At 40.0% G+C, this 8,460-nt stretch overlaps 1 protein-coding gene across 1 annotated transcript in view; it reads right to left on the reverse strand.

Moving 5' to 3' along the window:
- brinp1 (bone morphogenetic protein/retinoic acid inducible neural-specific 1) overlaps window positions 1-7,542 on the reverse strand; it is a 106,053-nt gene extending 98,511 nt beyond the window's left edge. Inside the window, exon 1 of the mRNA XM_079658361.1 lies at window positions 7,157-7,542. The gene's annotated coding sequence lies outside the window, so the exon portion shown is untranslated. The remainder of the gene's footprint in view (window positions 1-7,156) is intronic.
- Between the last annotated feature and the right edge of the window lie 918 nt (window positions 7,543-8,460).

Raw genomic sequence — 8,460 nt, forward strand, 5'->3', positions numbered from 1 at the left:
ACATTTAAAAAAATGATTGCATGAATGATAAGTAGATATTAAGCTGACCAAATACAAGAACACTAGTTGAAGATGTGATACGTGTGAGGTTATAAGAGTTACCATAGCAACTGCCCTGGAGGCAAGGCCAAACGATCACAAATATGCACAGATCTCTTTTCGACGTCCCTCAGGCTAAGTGTGACAGGATGTGGTGCTTTGGCAATGAAACTCACATACTAGATATGCAAATGTTCTAATGGTTCATCCATCGGGACACGTACGATTGGCATTGGTGTACATGAAGGATATAAGTATGAATTCTTATTACATGTCTGCTGCTGTGGCAGATGTTCAGCCGCAGCCACTCAAAAAACCCACAGTGCATAGAGGGACTTACAATACACACACATACACACACACAAGGTCAGATATATAGAGAAAATCTATAGGTCGGTACTTTTGTGAAAGTGCTGTGTAAGGCCATTCATGTTCTACTTCTGGAGTCAGTGGCACAATGGCTTTTACTGTACAGCACTAAGATGTTTCAGACAAAGAATGCAGCACTAATCTTCTTTGACTCTTAAAAATGATGTCAATTTTGCTAAAGAAGTTACTTTTAAGGGGACACACATTCCTGCTTGAAATGTGTTTTTCTTAAAAGCCCAGACACAACTAATCAAATTCAAACAAAGTGGCAACCAACAGAAACAACGGAGAAACTAAAACGGCATATATAAAAACCTTTGTCATGATACATACATTAATTATGAAAAGGCCTGGTTTGCCGGGTGCCTTAACAAACCTCTAGTTTGTGAAAAGTCAGCGTTCATCATTTGTGGCTGAAACTTGTAATCAAAATGTGAATGAAATATGTGATTACAGGTTAGGTCACAAATTGCCTCTAATCGTCACAACCAAGTCAGGATACTAATGCAGATCCATGAACAGTTTATCTGCAAACGGATTATATAAGAAAGATACAATTAGCTTTGTAAATTAAGCTAAGCTAGTGAAGCAGTTCAACTGGTAAAAAAAAGCTTCCAAGATATCATTCCAACCCCATTTGAATATTCATATTGAATCAGTAATTTGCTGCATTTCAGGCTGAGCTGCAATATAGGCCACTGATGCTGGGAGCCACTGGCATGAGAAGTGCATCGCCTCGACAGCATCCCATCATCATGGGTCAGTCTGTGAATCAACCCTCGCTCCCAAATGACTGCTCAGCTTTTCAATTCCTCCAGATTGGGTCTTACTGTCTGTACTGAAAATAGCAGCTTCTTATCTCAATCCAGGCTCCATATTTAGATCCCAAATGTTTCTTTTTCTTAAGGAATATTTGGAGGTTAGTAAAATGTTCCAGCAGGGAGTGTTTCAAATGTGATAGTCAGCACCAAAAAGATTTGTTAAAGATTAAAAACTTCTCTGTGCAAGGCCTATTTAAAATGTGTTGGAAAGATTATCGTTCCATGATTGTTCACATCTTAAATTGAGGCTTTTTACTTTACACTGGCAGACGCTTAGCTGACTCAAGTTATACTTTGGATTTGTGTATCTACTTTAACAGTAAGTGTAACAGTACAGGATTAAGACAAATGTCATATTCCATTACTTAAAACATTTTTTATATCTGATTTAATCATTTTTTTGCTAAACAACAGATGTGTTCTTGATAACTGTGATTGTTTTAAATGCAAACAAATAAATACAATAAAATGTGTGTTGGATTGGTTGTGACTAGGGCAAGTCTGTGGTGCACTTCTACAGTACATAACAGTCAAAATGACCACTTTTTATAACTTTATTGCGAAAATCAATTAATCCTATCACCGCCTTTAAGTGCTTGAAAGGATGTTCCCAGCTTCAACACACTGACAGTGTACAAAGTGCTTTTTAAGAGGGGCTAATTTTCACAAGATGAAAAATCCCTTTTTTACCATAGTGATCTAAACCAATTATGAACGATACAGACTCACATTGTAAAGCTAAAGTGCTGGCTATTTTCTATTGTTTGCTTGTCGATTGTTTTCCCCATTAAGCTTCAAAGGATGCACTCAGTAGGTGAATGGCTATCTTTACAAGCATACAATAATGAACCCAATGCTGACCATCGGAAGTAAGCCAGACGTCTGATTGAAGTGAAAACTTTATACTTGCTTTTCAGTTTGTTTAAGCTAAATCATTCAACCAATTCAATCACTTGTCAAATGACCCATCTACTATTCATCTCTTCACTTTATGACTACTTTTAGAAGAGGAAAGAGAGATAACATATGCCACTAATGCACTTCTGGAAACACAGTGTTTATGAAAAGAGTTACCATGCTGAACATCACCGGTGTATCTGAGCTATAGTTTTCAGTATGCACCCTGGAAATCACTGTCGGCGCGGTGGCACCCTCCTAGAAGCTGTAACCACCACAATCACACTGAGTTATGACCAACCAGCTGGATGTGTGCCACAGAAGTGTAAAGAACTTTGAGAACTGACTTTGTTGAAGCATGAGGCTAGAAGTAAATCATTCACACAGGGCTCCCAAAGCAGACTGGCTATGTAGTATTGTGTTGAAAAGACTAGTTCCAATGTTGAGCAAAATGGCAGAAACCATAAAAATGAAGTAACTACACCATAGTTTTCTTCTAGTAGCATGATGTACTGGGCACATGACCAATGATGATTACTGTACATGCAACTCAATTACAATGTGTGAACTGTCTGTGTGATAGACGACTCTACAAGATGATTGGGTTACCATGTTAACATTTATCGAAATCATTATATCAACCTTAAACCTATGATTAAGATTGTCATGGCCACTTGGCAGCAACGCCCAACTGTAAATATAACACTGTCATATTAAGACACTTACAAAGTTCATATGGCACAAAATGTTAGTCGGCTTACAGTATTTACGCGTTGAGCAGACAAATCTGGCTCTTTAGCTACTAAATCCATCACTGTGTTTACCATTTAGTCGCAATCGTTGTCTGACGTTAAGAGCTAGGCAGGTAGCTTACAGTGCATAGTGGGCTTATCTCTTTTTTTCTAACAACAGCTTGCTGCATCTGTGATGATGCATTTGGGAGCAACTTTTACAATATCTTCCTCATGCTTTGGTTGCTGGAAAATGGATATTGTAGATTATAATAGTAAGAAACGTTGAGTGTGAACAGTAGCCTAAAGATATTTGTTGGGTGTAAAGGTTTTGTAGATATATATACTGTAGATGTAACATGGATAACGTATCAACCAGACACGCTGATGTAGAACATGATCCCTGCAGTATTACATTTTCCCCACAGGTGTATTCATGTTTTGGCTACCCATAAAATTACCAAACAGATGCAGGTGAAAAAGAGAATGTCTGCAACCGATTTGCCAATTTCAAAGTCCATGGTCACAGCTGCATTTCATTCCTATACGAATCTGGGCTCAAGGATATATTACGACTGAGAAGACAGTATTTCGATTAGGATATCTCAGACACAACTTCTAGACTGGAACAGATCAAATTACATTGCTGGAGGGAATATAGGAGGCAACAGTGAAGCAAATGAAGTTAAAAGGTTCTCTGTGTAATCGCCGGCCAGTGCAGACCTCTATTGTTCATTGATGTGAAAGACCACAGCAAATCAAAACATATCTCTTCCTCTCCCTCTCTTACTCACGGCAACACCGGGCAGAAAGTCCAAACGGATGTACAACAACAGCCATCACCAAACAAGGAAAGAACATGGCTGTGTCGTGCCAGATTAATGACTGACATTATAACTGTGTTGTCATAGATATCATATTTTAAGGAGTAATAACTGAGCCGCCTGGAACTGCCTATTAAAACAGGGGCAAGGTTTCCAGAGGCTCAAATTAGCATCACTTTTTTGTCTCTTGCATGGCAACCACCAAATGTTAGGTCAAGATGAATCATTTGCAGAGGACTTTGATTCTTAACCAAATATGCAAGGTCTGATCGTGCACATTTGAAAGCCGAAATAAGTGGTTTTCTACTTCATTTGAATGCCCAAAAAATCTTTAACACTTTAACTAAAATATTAACTCCACTGCAAAACTCCTGAACTGCAGCTCCTCTACATGGACTTAATAATTAATGATTTTTACGTAACATCGTATTCTGATTCATCAGTAGTAAAGGGGCAAGCCAACAATAGGCTTTGCTTTCAGAAATTGGAAGTGCATTTATATATTTCTCTGATAAATAATTAATTTCGGGCTGGTTAACTTTTGATGGGCAATTTATTTCTTGATTGTATTATAAAATGGTGCTTATGCTCATTCACAAACACTCAGACGGTGGTACCCTACTGTTAGGAAGAACAAGAGGGAGAAACTGGAGACTGGACAGAAACCGCTGCATTCAAATGACAAACTGTGAGTGTTGAATGTCTAAATAGTTCGTAACAATACAATTGTCACTATTGTGATGCTTTTCTGAGCCTGCTTTCAGTTCCCCCAAGGTTTCACACAGAGCCCCAAATGTGTGGCTTTAGTCACTGACAACGATGGACAAGAGCAGTGGAAACAACAATCAATGTTAAAACCATGATTGAGTTCTCACAGTCTCAATTCAATATTTCCATGTTCTGTGCATGGGGGTTCAAAGAAAGGATTTTTTGAGGCCGTTCTAGGAAGAAGAAAAAAACAAATGTTCCTTCTGGAATTGTTAATCAAGGCTTAACATGGTTTGAATGTCATGGTGTGCAAAAATGTAATTAACCACTTGTGATCACCAACCCTTTAATTGTGAGCCTACGGGGTGAGAATTCATTTTGAACATCATACTATATGAGCATGGTTCGCATCCATGTGGTCTTACGAGACTGATAGCAGCAGCACATAGGTCAAACAGCCTCTACTGTAGGTCAAATGATTCAGCTGCCTCTCAAAGACATTTTGTAAGCTCACAAGCTTTTCTGAGAGATTTTGTCACATGTCATTATGTGACCCTGTTGTTTGTTTCTGATGAAAACAGATTTTTATTTTTTTCAAAGCTCATGGGAGGTAGCCTTCTGGCCTGTACAGCTGCAACCAGCCCCCACGTATAAACAATAGCGTGCTAATACTAGAATACAAAGACAGTGACATCGAGGGAGAGAGGGGGAGATGGTGGGTTCTGTCACACTATACTGCTCTCTATCCACCACAATGACAGATTGAAAGTAAGATACACACGATAGGTTACTAGAGCAGCTCTGTGTGTAAAGGTTGGAAACAGGAACTGTATTTTCCTTGTCTTATTATATCCGTTTGTGTTCATGTTCTTGCCTATTAAGAATCAAAGTCACATGCTTTATAGACAATCCATGCGTTGCAGTGCCAAGGTCTGTAAAAGGACCTCTGTGGCTGAATGTTCTCTCTTCAGTCCTGGAAAGCATCATCAACACTGGGTCATCTCAAGCCATGACACAAATAGAGCTTTAAGCTACTGCTGGCATTTTCATTTTGGCAATGTGATGTGAAATGCCTTCCCTCTGAAAACATGATTGCATGTTGCCAGCGTTTTGCCAATGAAAAGGCCACCAGATTGAATGAGGCATACTGAGTAAGGCTGCTTTTCTTCAGCAGGTTCCGCTGCTGCCAGTGCAATTTTCTGCACATTTGGAGACGAAGGCAAAACAATACTGCAGGATGTATTGACTTGTGTTCAGTATAATGTCAATTTCAAACATTAAAGCTTAACTTAAAGTTCACATTCAGAATGCAGGATTTTTCACAGTTGGGGGCCACACAGACAAATGTTCAGCCCGCTCTTTGAAGGATAAACTCTATAGCTTATCCTTCAACATATTTGAATACCACTGAAGGACTATTCCTTCAGTGGTATTGAAATATATTTCTTGCATTATGGCCATTCTTTTCTTTGTTTTTGTCTGTTATTTTACATGGCAATTATACATGGCATTATTTTTTTCTGAGTATATTTGTTGTTTTTACATGTATGTAGCTCATTAGGCTTGCTTTCCAAAAAAACCCGAAAAAAAACTAAAACTGCAGTGACAGTTATGGAAGTGCAGATGAATGCTTCCGGACCAATTTCAAAGAGAAGCCACGTCTCTAATTTCATAGAGTTGGTATCAGTATGATACACAGTTATCTTGCCTTTAGCCACATAATGACACCTGGTGTAAAAGAGCATGAGCTCCCCTCGCAGTTAGTCAGTGGAACAGCAATCAAAGCAACTTGAGGGAACAGGGAACGGCAACTTTGCCTCACTGGTGACATACACGCGTACACACAATAAAACCAGCATACGTGCTTGCTTTCTTGCACGCGCCTTTAGAGCCACGTACAACTCAGACCAGCACGTACACACAGTTCCAGCTGACTATTTGCTTTCACAGAATCCAATACGGGCAGTAATTCAGCCGTAACACGGAGGAAAACATAATAATACCAGGAAGCATGACCGCAACTCATCCCGTGTCCAATATCCAAGCTGGGATGGCACTCACTTTTAGTTAATGGATCATGCAGTTCCGGGACGAATTGATCAACATGGATGTAAAAAGCCACGACTGGACTGCAAACATTTTAAGCTTGAACACAAATATTGATGCCGACTCCACAGAGATCTGCAGGCCTGCTAATGCACCTTCACTCTGAATGAATGTTGCCCCTCTAAACCCATTCAATAAAGCCGCGGCAGGTCCGCGTAATATGCCAACCCCAAATGCTGAGATCATTGTTTCTCCCGGTGTTTTATGCTCCTTGTTATCCGCACTTCTGCAGCATCACCGCGGGAAGATGCTGTCTCACAACGTGCAAAGAGATCGCAATCAGTGCACCCTAATCGAGAGAAAAACTCATTTGCATAATGTTTGGAGATGAAGGGTTTAATAAGGTTATAAGAGTCATGATATCATTGTAATAGCCTAAGAACGCTCCGTCTACATTCGGTCCGGGCGGAGCTTGGAAGGACTTGCACGCCGATTATTTAAAAGGTCGCTTCACAGTGCAAAGAACAAAATCGCCTCAATCCTGAAAAAGGACACCACCGGCCACCTCAGTAACATGCTGACCACGCAACATCGCCATAATTGTGCCACAATATAGCCCTGCCTACCCCATCACTACCTCGTGGTCAGTGATGGACAGAAGAAGAAGAAAATATATAACATTATCTCATTCAATGTTAGAGGTCCAAGCCGGGATACTTACCTAAAACTGACTCTCCCCTCTTAGCTGTATTTGTGGTCCAAGATGTGTTATTGCTCGAGCCAACAACTTCTGCTGGAGCATATGTATCCAGTGCTCATGCTGGTGGCTCAGTCGGTGATGTTGGATTGCGGATGATTTGGCAATCCTTTTCATGCTCAAGGGAAAAAAAATCCTTCGTTTCGGCGTGGTCTTGGGCATTGGTGCGCAGAGAAATAAAGTAATGAAGTCCGTCAGGAGGGGAAGGAGAAAAGGGGAGCTCTGGTTGTGAGATTTATGCCGACGTGTTTTAAACTGTTCTGTTCTCTCTTTTTTTCTCACCGTAGGAGCCGTTTGCGGTTGGAGAGGTGTGGGATGGATATCTAGGAAGGGAGGCTGGGATGCACAGACTGAGGGCGAGAAAGGGGAGGTACAAAGAATACAGTCTCGTATTGTAGAGGACGGTCATGGCAGACAGTAAGGGGTGGGTCTGGAATGGATGAGGAGGAAGGCGAGGGAACTGAGGGTGTTTGAGGATAAGAGGCAGTGTCGTGACTTTTTTCTACAGATGGGTAACATTTACATCAAGGCTGCGATCAATTAAGGCGATGGAACTATGGGAAACTAAGCAAAGGTGAAGAGAGGCTTTGTGATTTCGGTAAATGAGGTTTTATTAAAAAAAAAAAAAGTGAGAAGACGGTGAGTGGCACAGAAGGTGTCACACTATGCCACGTGTAGGCTGTTCACTTTGCATAAAGTACAACGTGACTGTATGGATGTGTTCATTTAAACTTGGAATGACTCCGAGCTAATCTCTTCTTTAAAAAAAAAAACAATACAGCACAGGCTCTGTGGAGTTTGTTCAACTATAGCTAAACAAGTGAAGAGAAAACTGTCCATGGTGATAAAACATAACTAAAAAGCACGCTCGATGTAGAAGCTTTCCATGGTGCTGAAATTAGCTAAATATAAACAAAGAACAGTAATAAACAAAACACAAATACGTTGCATGAATTAAGGGATTTCAACGACTTGATTATACTCTACTATTACATGCGCCGTTCAGTAAGTGCTTAAGACTGTTTTCAATATTTCTAGTCAATATCCTTAAATATCGATGTTTTGGATCGAACATAAAGCGTTTCTGCGCTTCTTGAACTGACCAAATGTGGGCTTCAAAGGGCTATATAAAATATATATTTAAATACGTACTGGTGGTTGCTGTCCATGGTTCTGAAAGACAACTAAAGGGTAACATGATGAGTGTTGCTATCCATGGTGTTGATGGAGACAGTTTACAGAAACATATTTAAAAAGTAAATACAAAT

Source organism: Notothenia rossii, assembly GCF_949606895.1.
Source record: "Notothenia rossii genome assembly, chromosome: 11".
NCBI classification, from domain to species: domain Eukaryota; kingdom Metazoa; phylum Chordata; class Actinopteri; order Perciformes; family Nototheniidae; genus Notothenia; species Notothenia rossii.